At 30.5% G+C, this 14,170-nt stretch overlaps 1 pseudogene; it reads left to right on the top strand.

The window, feature by feature from the left end:
* Positions 1-170: 170 nt before the first annotated feature.
* On the top strand, positions 171-1,696 carry LOC146897563 (F-box only protein 8-like; annotated as a pseudogene).
* Positions 1,697-14,170: the final 12,474 nt, after the last annotated feature.

A 14,170-nucleotide genomic window follows, 5' to 3' on the forward strand; every position in this document is an offset into this window, starting at 1 on the left:
AAAAGAAACAGAAAAAAATTGGCATAATGCATATGTTGTATAACTCACAAATACAAAGCTCGTGAAATTTCCCAAAATTTTTTTCGGGACATATAGCATAGCTCTTATAATAATAATCGGTTAAAAGAAAATAAATAAATAAATAATAATAATAATAATAATCTGTTAAATGAAAATAAATAAATTAATTGATAATTAATTTGAGATAGTAGTATAAAATGCAAATGAGAAGTTATTTGAGACAAACCCATCATATCACATTGCAATCCAAAGTCGCCTTGATCATACTGCCGTTCTGAGTTTTGTAGGCAAATTCATCTTCGGCACTTGCCATTTGAGAAGATGGAGAAATCCATAGACCATGTTACGACTGAAAAGGTTAGCAGTCATATTCCTGATGATCTTGATTTTCTTATTGTGTCCAAATTGCCTCTTAAATCTTTGAAACGATTTAGTTGCGTACGGAAATCATGGTCACTCTTATTTGAAAACTCTAATTTCATGAACATGTACCGCAACTATTTCATATCTAGTAATCATTCTTCTTATGAGGAGGATGGTTCCTGTCTCCTCCTAACTTTGCCATATTTTCCAAATCACCATGTGTTATACTTGCTTTCTGGTGAGACTTTTGAGAATAAGGTCAAATTAGATTGGCCATCTCCATTTCAAGAGAATGGCCAATCTGTTTTTATTTTGGGTCCGGTTATCAACGACATTGTTTGTCTCTTCCAAGGGTGTAGACCTATTGCTGTATTATGGAACCCGACTAGCAAAAAAAATTAAGGTCCTTCCTCCCAGCCCTTTTGAATCTCCAGTGCTTCATGAGGTAGAATATTTTCATCTTCATGGATTTGGTTATGACCATGTTAGGGATGACTACAAGGTGATTCGATACACAACTTATAGTCTAGATGTACCTGATATTGAAGGTTACATTGAAGGTGAGCCAGACAGGCTATCACGTCGTGACATCTGGGAGATATATAGCCTAAGAAGTAACTCTTGGAGGAAACTTGATCTAGATATGCCTCAATGTTATGGGAAAACTGTTGGCGCCTTTGTGTATCTAAATGGAGTTTGTCATTGGTATAATAATGATACATATGAGCCATTATTGGCGTCATTTGACTTATGCGATGAGGTGTTTTGTACTACATCGATGCCTTTTGATATGGATGATAATTCGGATTTTGTAGTTGTGTTGAGATACTTGATGGTATTAAATCAGTCCATTGGTTTGATCTCAAATTATTTTGAGACAACTACTCTTCACATATCAATTTTGGGTGAACTCGGAGTGAAGGAATCTTGGGCTAAACTCTTCATTCTTGGACCCTTACATGGCATTGAACATCCTATTGGAGAGGGAAGTAATGGCAATTTATTCTTTAGAAGAAAAAATGATGAACTAGTCCGATTTAATTTGAATACCCAAATGATTGAGGAGCTTGGTGTTAAAGGGGAAGCGTATTGTTGTCAGGTAGTTATTTACAAGGAAAGTCTTCTACCTCTTGGAGGAATAAATGATTGATTACTTTTCTTCTTTGATGTACAGATTTCACCCTAGAGGTTTATGCAAGTGGCTTTTAGAATTTTACCATGTAATACAAATTTGCTTGTCAATTGCACATACCAAAATTTGTATCAAATATATGACAAGTTAAAAACCTATTAATAATATCAATCTTGCAAACTGTTTGTTTCTTTTTTGTTTTTGCGTAAGTTTCACTGGTCATTTTGGTTGGGTGGTTTGTTAGATAAACTTGTCCCATAAAAACTATTAGTTCCTTTTACACTCAGGTAAATTTTAATTGAGTTAAAATCAATATAAGATAAGTTAAAAATTTGATTGCCAACAAATTTTTGTAACAATGCAATCAGTGTCATTCTATATCATGTCAGATATGTTCGAGAGGGACAAAGAAAAGCTCACAGAAGAGGGATCAAATTTTGGTTCAATGTTTTCAGTCGTAATCATGTTGATTATAATATTTTTATGTTGTTTATTAGTTTTTCATTAGTTATATAGTTGGTTATTTTATGTTAGACTGGGCTTTCATATTTATTGCTATGAAATTTGGAACAGTATAGCCTACCATTTGCAAAATGCATTAAATTGAATTCCATGACCAATGAAGATAACATAAATATTACAGAGGAATTATGGAAAGGCATTGACAACAAAAACATGATATATATTTAGGCATGGCAATGGGGCGGGGTAGGGATAGGTTTTGGCTTCCCCATCCCTTACTACCATATACTTACTCGTTACCTTACTCATACTCAATGGGGATGAGAAATTGAATGCCATCCCCGTCCCCAATGAGTTCGGGTATTCCCGCCCCGTCCTCGCCGTGAATCAATTTTTTTAATAAAAAAAGAGTTTTTTTTAAGCTTTAATGGTAATATTGTAATGCATTATCCAACAATTTGCGCTCATTTTAACATTTTCTTATCGAATAATTTGATTGCTCCTTTAACTATCCATGAAAGTTCTTATATCATGATAATTATCAAACCAAATAACATGGCATATCATTATTAACCCCCTCAACAAAAAAAAAAATGACCTTTATACATTCGGGTAAGGTTTGGGTATGAGTTCGGGGTGGGTACATATATCCCCGTTATCCATCCCGTACCCGTATTTTAATATCGGGGAAAACCCAAACCCATACACAAACCCATTCAAATCGAGGAAAACCCGTCAAACCGAGGTTGGTTTGGGCGGGTACCCATTGACACGGGTTTTGTTGTCATGCCTATATATATTAGAGGACATAATTAACATAGATATTTTGAAATAAGTAGGAAAATTACAATAGTTTGGGGTGTCACTCCACCTATCTTCCGAGTCTAAGTTCAAAGGTTAGTTATAATTTCTTACAGTGCATAACTTCGGAACAACTATCATTTCTACGAGTGAAATTTCATCCGCTATCCTACATAATTTTTCATCATAACACAAACTGGAAAATCCAAATCAGCATCCGCTTTGACATAGAAAACTTTGTCAAAGATACAAAGCATAAAATCTCTGGAACGAATAGTAAGTTATTAACATGGATTTAATTTTAAATTTTAGAGATTAAAATTCGTGCAATATTTTTAGGGTGTGACCATAAATACACAAGGATTAAAAGTTCTTGTCTTCCTATTTAGGGATGGACATTATACAAACTTATTTACGTAGAATGGTTGGCAACCATTATATGCCTCCTTCAATTATAATTTCTCAGTAGCTAGCAACTTTAATTTTTTTTGTTGAGTGGAGCTACATCATAATCTTGATCATAACTTTCGTTTGGCAACATTTGTATTTCTATTTGGCAATTGGCACTTGCTTTAGAATCTTGCTATATGCTTCACTTTTTTGATTGATAATGAACCTGTCTCAGACATTGGTGTAGATTCTCTTCACTACAACATCACCAGCATCACTTTCCAGTACACGTTAAGACATCAACATGTTCAATTCCAAACTTAACCTATGCCCTACGCTAGAAACATGTCCCAAGCAATTTTTGTTTCTTATCCTCTCCCTAGAGATCTCATTCTCATGCATGCTTATCATTCTGATTGGGACAAGCATGCATGAGAATGAATTTAGTCAAGTTAACTTGTTCATTAAGTTTATAATTATTTTACATCGAGTACTACACTAATCTAATGTATTAATGTAAGAATTTGGTAACCCATAGATTGAGAAGTTCTCTAAATATCCATAACGTAAAACGTTTAAAATTGTAGTCAACATCATTTGGGAGAGGAATATCTAGAAGTTTCCTTTCCGTTAAATGAAAAGGTTAATGAACAACCGGACACATCTTGTCGCTCTCACCGGCAACACAAACCCACCTATGTTAGCCATATGTGGTGTACATTTTCTTTAAAATTCAATATGGATATGGCTCATTTGTTACAAATTATTAAAAAAGTTATTTCGAGTTCAATAATTTAGAGATTATTAAAAAGAGATGAAGTTATCCGCCAAAAAGAAAAAGAAGATGTTGTGTTTGTTTCCCACTATATTTTTTTTTAATTATTGGTTATAGAACATAATTTTTAAAAGAAGTTACTAAAAACAACTTTTCATTTGAAGCACGCCCCCGCGCAACAATCACTATACATGTGTCCTCTAACCACTCCCTAATCACACACCGCATATCCCAGAGACGGTTATTCTCACGCACGCCTATATAAGGGTGGCTTAGCTTCACCCTCAAGATATAATTCATTTTTCCCACACCTTTTATACACTCTATCTCAGTTTCATTACTGGCATAACCTGCCTACAGGCACCTTTCGTCCTACTGCGAAGACTCATCGCCACCGTACCGGAGCATTTTCTGCTGCTGTTGCCTCTCATCCATCCTCACCGGACAGATCACTAACTATTATTTTATCGACACTATTTTTTTGGGAACTATCATTTTATCGATGATACTTTTAACTATTTTTGTAGATAAAAAAAATGTACAATAAAGATAATGAATAATCAACATAAGAAAAAGATAATTAATTTCATTAAAACAACAAAATTTATTCATTTCTTTGATTTCTGTAAACCAAACTTAGACAATATTTAGAAAATAACTAAGCTATGTTACAAAAATATCCAATAAATCATTTATTTGCAGTGAGTACAATATCGGAAATTAGGATTTAGACTATTTAGGTCATGCATTGAGAATGATCTTAAGAAGGGTATTTACAGTTTTTCTTGGGCTTGTATTTCCGTGACTTATACCCCAAGTTTCTTGGGGCCCTAAGTCAGGTTTAGAGCGTTCTAGATGTTTCTAGAAGCCTTTTGAGGCGGCACTCTTAAGAGGACGCGCCTACGGCCGTTTTGACCCTTCTGGAGGACATTGTGCCCTTGATTATATATTGACGGTCCACAACCCTCAAATACGAGTCTTGAGACAAGGCGAAGCGATTAATTATGAAATTGATGGTCCAAATCATCAGTAGAGATAAGTATGAAATTCAAAGAAAAGATGTAAAATTAATCTAAGCCCCTTGTTCACTTCTTGAAATTTCCAAGTAATTGGGACCATGTCACATGTACATGTCCACGCGTGGCTACTTGTGTGGGTCTCTACATGCCTAACCCTTTCTTTACTAAAGATTTCGATTCCCATAGCTTTCCCTAACCCTACAAACTATACAACCAGACAAGAAATAACTGAAACAAAATCAATACAAAGGAAGGAAAAAAAAAGGTTATATTGACTGAAAAATAGACAAAATGTTTGAAGGACCAAAGGGTACGCGGTTTCATTAATGAGGAAAAGAAAGGTTTTGTGAAACATGCAGAAGTAAAATGATTTTTCACTATACATACGTGTTTCTTTTTCAAGCAATGTATTTATAAATGAAATCTTATATCATTTATTTATTTTAATGATGAAATTTATTGATGAGAACTACTCCTAGTTTATATATAATGTAAGATTTATCTCATTTGCGAATCATAAATTAACAAAAAAGAGATAATTTGATCTCTATCACTTTCTTGTAAAAGCATATAACATGGTAGTTTCATTGGAAAATTCCAAGTCCTATATTTTCGATCTTATTGTACGCGGTTTCATTAAAGAGGAAAAGAGAGGTACTATTGTCAATTAAATTGACATATGCTCCCTTCGTCTCCTTTTATAGACACTCATCATATCTACTAACAATATAAAAAAATTGAAGTACAGCAAAATTTCATAATCGTTCTTATCAAAATCCATAATCTCCTTACTTTTATGTGCATAATTGTCATTTTGCAAAAAATAATTGATTTATTTTTTTAAATTAATAATTATGGATAATGGTTTCCAACCAATTTTTGGATAACAATCAACTAAATAATTGCAAAATTTAATTTATTTGTTTTTTAAATAAATAATTATGGATAGTGGTTTGTAACCAATTTTTGGATAACGATGAACTAAATAATAAGTAATCACAAGTTGTGACCAATTTTTTCCATAAAAAAAAAATGTGTAACCAAAAAAAAAAAGTGTAACCACAATTCCTCAAAAATAGTGAATGTCTTGGCTATTAAAAAATTTAGGCTTAGCGTGAACAATTTTGTCTAATATATATATATATATATATATATTTTCTTTCCCATTTTTAAATTCTTATTTCAATGGCTGTAGATATATAAAAATTGAATCTACTAACAATATATCTCATGAAATGGATCAACAACAGTCTAAAGAACAGTAAGTTTTTGCCAATATGCTAAGAAAAAGGATTGCAGCAAAAGCAAGACTTCATAGAAAAAAATGTACTCCAAATTAAGAAATAAAAAATGATGAAAACTGAAAATTCTGTCATGTTTAGTCAAAATACGCCACTAAATACACTAATAGACAGAACACCACTATCTGAGATTTTTCCAAACATTATAATTTAGGAAGTCAAAGTGTGCATCAAATCCAAAAACAAAGGTTCTACAAGTTCTGTTAGTGATTCAAGTTTGGACGAAGAAGAATATTTTAATCATACATATGTAGCTCAAGTAGAAAATGAGTGTTCATGTAGAAGATTATTCACTATTGTTGTAACAACTGATATGTTACTTTAATTTTTAAAATTAGTCAATATAATAGTTTTATGAATTATCATCAGGGTATTATGAAGGTGAGAAAAACATAAGAAGGGGTTGAATTGTGTTAGCTTTTTCTTCTTTTTAAAACTAAGTTCAGTGTTCAGAGTCTGATAGAGTTCAGAGTCTTGAACAAAGTTCAAAGTCTTATGCAGCGGATAAAGTAAAGAGATAGAGAAAGACATAAAGCAATTATACAGATTCCTTCCACAATCCGGAAGTAGTCATGTCCCCCCTTGCACTTCTAAAGAGAGTTAACTAAAATCAATATCTAGTTACAATTGCTCAAGCACAAAAGCAAGAGACTTCAAACTACTCAAGCACAAAAGCAAGAGGTTTCCTATGCTCAAGCACACACGCACGAGACTTCCTATGCTCAAGCACAAAAGCAAGAGACTTCTAAACAAACACACTTACAAAGAAAATGTTTGAGCTTGAACACTTGATATACAATCAGTGTTCACAATACAAATCAGATACAGACACACAATCTTCTTAATTATATGGGTTCAATCGTCATTTTACAAAATAAAAATTTAATTTATTCATCTTTAAAAAAGTATTATATATATTTTTGTTTATCTTCCTAGCCGAACTTATTCCCTATGAATCATCATTTTTTAGATTTATTACTTCCTAGCCTAACTGATTCTATATATCATCATTTTGTATATTTATCACTTCGGAGCCTCTATATCGTCATTTTGTAAATTTAGCACTTCCAAGCATAACCAATTCTTTTGGTTGATCACTTCCAAGCCTAACAATAATTCTCTCAATCTTGCAAATAAAAAACGCCAATTTGTTTCATATTTCTTCTCCTTATGATCTGATTCCCTTTATCTTATATATTTAATTCTTTTTTTTTGTTTATCACTACGAAGCCTACAACTAATTCCCTATATTTTGCAAAAATAAAAGTCAATTTGTGTCTTCTTTCTTCTCCTTATTATCCAATTCTCTTTATTTGTTAAATAAATTGTACAAAAAATCATCGGTCAGGCTTCTAATATCACTAATTTAGTGGGTTTCATGGTCAATTTTCTATTAAATAATAAGAAAAAACAGTGTATTATAGAATAAATATAGGAAAATAGTTTATATTACTCTTTTATGCCATAAGTATAGGAAAATAGTTTATTCTGATCTCTTTTAATCTCTTAATCTTACTAATTTACATATAATTTTTTTAATAGAAACGATACATTGATTTCTTCAAAAAAGAAACAATACATTAATGTTAATATTTTTAAAATAATAATTTGTTCTCAAAATTCAATCATATCAACTTTCTCATATCGGTGTACATAAAATTTGATTTTCGAGATATAACCACATAAATTCTACAATAAGTGCGGTGCAAATATTTAACGGTATTTTGGAGAAACAATACAGTGATGTTGATATTTTGAAAATGGTCACGAGTTTTCCAAATTTTATCATATCGACTATCATATCGACTATCATATATCGTTAAATAAAAAAATTTCTTCTGCATATACAAGCTTATAAAATCCTCAACAAGTGCGGTGCAAATATTTATCGGTGTTTTAAATATAAAATAAAAAGTTATTTGACGGAAACACTACATTGATGTTGATATTTTAAAAATAGTCACGAGTTTTCAAAATTTTATCGTATCGATTTTTTCATATATGTACGTAAAAATTTATTTATGCATATATGAGCACATAAAATATGCAATGGGTGTGGTGCAAACATTGAACGGTATTTTGCATATAAAATAAAAAGTTATTCAATAGAAACACAATACTAATGTTTATATTTTGACAATATTAATGAGTTTCCACGATTTTATCGTATCAACTTTCTCATATATTTAGATAAAAATTTATTTCTTCACATAAAACACATAAAATCTGCAACGGGTGGGGTGCAAACATTGAACGGTGTTTTGCATATAAAATAAAAAGTTATTCAATAGAAACACAATATTAATGTTTATATTTTGACAATGTTGATGAGTTTCCACGATTTTATCATATCAACTTTCTCATATATTTAGATAAAAATTTGTTTCTTTACATAAAATTTGCAATGGGTGCGGTGCAAACATTGAACGGTGTTTTGCATATAAAATAAAAAGTTATTTAATAAAAACACTACATTGATGTTGATATTTTGAAAATAGTCATGAGTTTCCAAAATTTTATCATATCGATTTTTTCATATATCTACATAAAAAATTATTTATGCATATATAAGCACATAAAACCTCCAACTGGTGCGGTGCAAACATTGAACGGCGTTTTGCATGTAAAATATAAATTTATTCAATAGTAACACTATTATATTTTGACAATATTAATGAGTTTCCACAATTTTATCATATCAACTTTCTCATATATTTACGTAAAAATTTATTTATGCAGATAAAATACATAAAATCTGTAACGGGTGTGATGCAAACATTGAACGATGTTTTTCATATAAAATAAAAAGTTATTTAATAGAAATATAACATTAATTTTCATATTTTGAAAATAATCATGCGATTTAAAAAAAAAATAGTTTATTAACTTTCTGAAATATGTATATAAAAATTTGTTTTCGTGTGCATTAGAAAATAAAATCCATAACATACGCAATTCAAATATTTAACATATTTTACTATATATAAGAAAAATATATTCAATAAAAACATTATATTAATGTTGATAATTTTCATGTAGTATTTTTAAACATTTCATGATATTAACAATGTAATTATTTTTTTATATGATTAGCACAATGTCAAGTGACCCGTGCGAATGCACTGGTCTATTACTAGTTTCATATATATCAAGAAATATACACTTTTTGATTATTATTATCGTAAACAAAAATTCGCATTTTAGATTTATTCAATAAATGATATATGTGGTCTATATTATAAACTACATACATTATTTATAAAATGAATCTAAAAAATACATTTTTGTTTATAGTAGTGACCAGAGGATGTAAGTGTTATGAACACTTTATTTTCAAAGCTCTTTCTAATTTGGTAGCATAACTTGTACAAGTCATATTCATTTCGTGTATTACAATTAATAAATTACACTTACGTGAAGATGCATTTAATATTGACTTATTATAATTTTTTTTAAAAACAGTATCAATTAAAGTTATGTTTGAAAAAATAATAATAAATGAGGTTTATATTTAGAGATAATATTTGTATTATTTGTCGATAGACGTAAAAGTTTGACTTTATAACCTCAATTTATATTGATAGCTCATTTTATAAATAATGTCTTGTAAATGTAGCTCATTGATAGCTCTATGGCATTGAAATGGAGGGCCGGTAGTTCAAATCTCGGTCTTTCCACTTCTCCACACTTATAATATGTTAGTCTAGTCACTAAATTATCTGACAAAAAATTCCTGAAAAACAATTATAAAAGTATCATTACTATCGGTTATTAATAATAGTAATAATTTCGACTAAGGAAACATTTGCAAAAGGAGAAATTAAGTTGCTGTTGTAAATTATTACTAGTAATATTAATGTTATATGTCCAAATTGGTTGTATTGATGTCAAATATTTGAGTATATGATAAGTATTGGTAAGTCATGATAAAAGGTTTTGTTCTTTAAAGAGATGTCATTATAGCACTATGCTAGTCAAATCAACTTTCCATTAGTACCACTCAAAAAAAAGAGAGGATAAAGAAAATTTCAGCTAGAACCCACAAAAATTCTTTTTCGCATTGGATATTGAACGGAAACAAGAAAGACTACAAGACCAATTTTTTTTTTGCTCAAAAAGGACAAAGCTCTTAATATTAGAAACGTGTGCAAAATACAGGGTGGCCCATTGGAATTCAATCATTTTTACTTATTAAATCTTCATTCATATAATTAAATAAAATGGAAGAAAATATAAATTTACATAGATAAAAATAATCATATACTAGTACATTAATTACATAGAAACAATCACATTGTATGACAATCAAGAAGCATATGTATTTATATAAAAAATTATTATAGAAATAAATTAGAAAACATATAATATTAGCAAGATCAATGCATTCTATTTTAAATTAAAATTAAAATGATCATATTTTAGATGCAAATAAACAATATGTTGGAACACTAGATAATTCTACTGAAAAGTTGGATAGAAAAACACTATCTAAGAACTAGTGTGTGACTTAAAAATGTTCCACATTGGTGAACCATACCAACTAGCAAGTGTTTATATAAGGTTGGGGTGACCTTCAATGGTGTGTCCTTGGGGTACCCACTTTTGCGAACGGGTGAGCGTTTTAGAAAAACATATATATCAAGCGACGGCGCTGCCGTCCGGGCCAAGCTTTGGGTCAAAAGATATATATATTTTTTGTCAATCATTATCCGAAAGCGTAACAAATCCGATCCAATCCGGAAAATCCCCGATATATCTAACTAAGAAACAGAAACGCGTATATATTCCAGATATATTTGTTAATAATTAATACGCATTTCTGATTATTTTTTTTAGAAAAACAAAACGATGTTCATTCATTCAAATTAGAGTACATCATTCAACACCGCTAAAAACATGAATGATGAATCTGCGAACAAACTCATAGCATCCAAGTTAATAACATATAACAACATAATGCCTACAAAAATATATAATAAAATTAAAGTGACTGGAATACCCATGCTTCCGGATCTGCAACGCTTAAATCTTTGATTGAATAATCGATCCTTTAATATGAATCAAATAAACACCGCAACAAGACGGAAAATCAACAACGCCGCACAAGACGGCGAACAACACACCACCACACTCAGATGACGAAATCACGAAGAAAAAACCTAAATCTATGTAAAAAATCACTTATTTAGATTGAAATAGAGATAAAAAGATGAAGATGGGGTGATTTCAGGTCAAAAATTGACCCAAAACCACCCCTCAATGAAAAAACCGGAAGAAAAATACTAAAAGAAAAAAACTATGACCGACTTGTTGGAGAGAGAAGATACGCGTTTCTGATTTTTTAAACACGAAAATAACACAATATATATATATATATATATAATATATTTTCTCATGTTTTCTATCTAATGAAACTAGAGAACATAACTTTTTATTATCTTTCTTTCCTTTCACGTTCTCTTATACTAACTAATTAATGTCCTCGTGAGCTTAGCTAAGTTGGTTGGAACAATGCATAAAATATGAAAGGTCTGGAGTTCAAACCCCGACCACTACAAAAAAAAATACTAACTAATTAATCACTCTCTTTCCTTTCTTATACTTTCTTTCCTTTCACTTTCTTTTTAGTCACTTTATTTTGTGATCTAAACATACAAAAATTAAGAGCTATTAAATTAAGTTTGTTTGAGATGATCCACAATATGTTTCTCTCAATTTGTTTTTGCATTTGTTGTGTGATTGCTATCAATCCTATAAAATAAGATAAAGGTACCTTTCATAATCTAATTAAAACTCATCGGTTTTTTATTTTATTTTTACTAATAGTCGAAACTAAATTAAATGGAGGTCAAATACCTCCCCGGGTCCTTTAAGTTTCATGTTTGTTTCAGATAGATCCTTTACGTTTCTAAGGTTTCAGCCTCTAAGTTTCGAGTTTGTTTTGGATAAGTCCTTTAAGTTTACAAAGTTTCAGATAGGTCCTTTAAGTTTCGAGTTTGTTTCAGATATGTCATTTCTATCAACCTCCGTTAAGCCAAAGTTAAAGGACCTATCTGAAACAAACTCGAAACTTAAAGGACCTATCTGAAACCTTATAAACTTAAAGGATCTATCCGAAATAAACTCAAAATTTAAAGGACCTATCTGAAACCTTAGAAACTTAAAGGACTTATGTGAAACAAACGTAAAACTTAAAGAACCCACGAAAATATTTGACCTTAAATGGAGTTGATGTGATACTCCAACTCCTAACATCAACGGTTGTAATTCCATGGATAAAAGCACTTCACATGATCTTATCACCAATCTAACAAATTACATCGACCTTTCTAGTTTCTCCCTTTTCTCCTCAAAATCAATCCTAAGACAAAACTTTAACTTTGGACAATCACTTATTACAAGTTGCCACAAAAAAGATTGTGTTTCTTAACAACCACAATGACAAGTCACAACAAGCCACAAAACATATAATAATTGTAGAAAACATTAATCATCAAAGAGATTATTTCCAATTTCCTCAAAAGGAAAAAGATTATTTACAATACATCTATATGTCTGTCTATCTATCTATTTATGATTTATGATGATGCCTAAAACTTGTATTTGCTACCATCTAATTTTGCGTTTAATTATCTTTGAGAATCACATATCACATTCCCCTTTAAGATTATTAAAAGAAAACTTTGATAGAATTCTATAATGGTATATGTTTGATTGCACTTTTAATTCTCCTATTTTATCACATTCACAAAAATAGAGCCCAAATTTTATAGTTGAATTATTTTGATCTCATACTTATCATATTTGTTGCAATTTTGATTTAAGCAGATATTTTTTACTCCAAAAATGGTGTTTTTTCACTCTAAAGTTGTATTACCTCTTCAAATTTATAATTGGATTGATAAATCACCGCTTTTGGAGCAAAAAACATCATTTCAAGGGTAAAAAATCTAGATTAAGATCAAAATTGCAATACATGTGATAATCAAAGGACCAAAAATTTCGAGATCAAAATTGCAATACATGTGATAATTAAAGTACCAAAAATTTCGATTGAGAAAACTATTTTCATGAGTGTAATTTTTTTTTTTGTGATGGCCGATGTTCGAACCCCGGACCTTTGCATATATTATGCATTGTCTCTACTAACTGAGCTAAACTCACGAGGACATGAGTGTGTAAAATATGAAGACCAAAGGTGCAATTAAATTTATATATTATATATCAAAGATTAATTACAAATGAATAGAAGACAAACGGATAACAAGTTGCATTGTTAGGTTTTTTAGGATGACAAAACCAATCCTCGTAAACATACTATTCATAGACCTAAGAGACGTTACAATGTTATGCATGACCCTTAGAACTCTACGTAAAAGGTCAAGAACCTCTAGTACTAGGAAGCCAAAAGTGTCAAAAAGGACATCCCCAACAAAGTCATGTTTGTACTTAAAATCAAGAAACTCTTTACAATGAACTGCAAGCTCCTCAAAAGTATCCAGACTTGCCTTAAGACAAACATGATACACCTCATTAATAGAAAATAATGGAATCATAAAGCAATATCTACGGATATTATGATACTCTGCTTATGACATATGTTGACTTAACCCATCAACAAGGATTATTAGAAGAAAATCATAAGTATGTGTTGCTTCCAAACACCCGAAAACTGACTTATGTCTAGTGGTCATGTCAAACTTAACTTCTATACCTTGAACACTTTTACTAAAAAAAGAAATTGTCAAAACATATTATGCTTAAGGAAGGATTGTGTCATTGCAGTAACACTGTAAACCTCAAAATCCGGAATCGCACCACAACAATGACCATCCAAAACATAAGGAAACACAAACTTATACGAAATAAAAGAGAACCACAAACATCATTCAAATTTACAATAAAA

This window comes from Medicago sativa, chromosome 8 (assembly GCF_051527215.1).
Source record: "Medicago sativa cultivar Bolivia chromosome 8, Bolivia_mono, whole genome shotgun sequence".
Classification (NCBI taxonomy): Eukaryota; Viridiplantae; Streptophyta; class Magnoliopsida; order Fabales; family Fabaceae; genus Medicago; species Medicago sativa.